Raw genomic sequence first — 919 nt, 5'->3', positions numbered from 1 at the left:
CTTGAGGCAGAGACTGAGTGATGCAGCTGCTAGCCAAGGAACACCAAGGATTGCTTGCAACAACCAGAAGCTAGGAAGAGGCATGAAGGATCTTCCCTGGAGCCTTCAGGTAGAGGATGAGTGGGCCTGCTTACACATTGATTTCGAACTTCTAGTCTCCAGAACTGTGAGAGAATAAATTTCTATTGTTTTAAGCAACCAAGTTTGTGCTGATATGTTAGGAAACTAGTATACCGTGCTATTCTGCTGAGGTGAATGTGCATTTTTTAAAAAGACTTCTGTTTATGGCCATGCTACCTTGAACAAGCCTGATCCCGTCTGATCTCGGAAGCTAAGCAGAGTCAGGCCTGGTTAGTACTTGGAGGGGAGATCATCTAGGAAGACTAGGTGCTGCAGGCATAAAAAAAAAATAAGGTATTGTAAACTGACAAGGTCCTTGCAATCTGTGAGCTCAACCAAGGGTTGCCTTGCCTAAAAAATAAAAAAAATTAAAATTAAAAAAACAGAATTCTGGGAGAGGGCAATGTTTAACACAAAGAGGAGAAACACCGGGTCTGTTTGACATCAATAAAAACTCAGAGGAGAAGAAATTTTTAGGAAAGTGGGCCTTCTGGGTACCTTACAAACGAAACTTGGTATGTACCAGCCTCCTCCTGGGAGGTGTGGGCCTGGGCTGGTCTACGTGGAGCATGTTACTAAGTCTTATAGAGGGAAGAAAGAGAAATGAAAAGAATGAATGCACTTTGCCATCCAAGGCACTCCAAAGACACCAAAAGTCCTAAGATGAAAAATGCTGCCTCACATAACAAGAAACCCTGATATAGAGCCAAGAATAATAGTAAGAGGGAATCTTTGAGTTAAAGAGAACATTATACATCTCTATAACATGCATTCCTTTAATTGGAGCAAAGTTACACTA

General features: G+C 41.7%; 1 pseudogene; it reads left to right on the top strand.

The window, feature by feature from the left end:
- Positions 1-280: 280 nt before the first annotated feature.
- On the top strand, positions 281-399 carry LOC112474363 (annotated as a pseudogene).
- Positions 400-919: the final 520 nt, after the last annotated feature.

Source organism: Pteropus alecto, unplaced genomic scaffold (genome assembly GCF_000325575.1).
Source record: "Pteropus alecto unplaced genomic scaffold, ASM32557v1 scaffold79, whole genome shotgun sequence".
Taxonomy (NCBI): Eukaryota; Metazoa; Chordata; class Mammalia; order Chiroptera; family Pteropodidae; genus Pteropus; species Pteropus alecto.
This window is presented reverse-complemented; position numbering and strand designations above follow the sequence as displayed.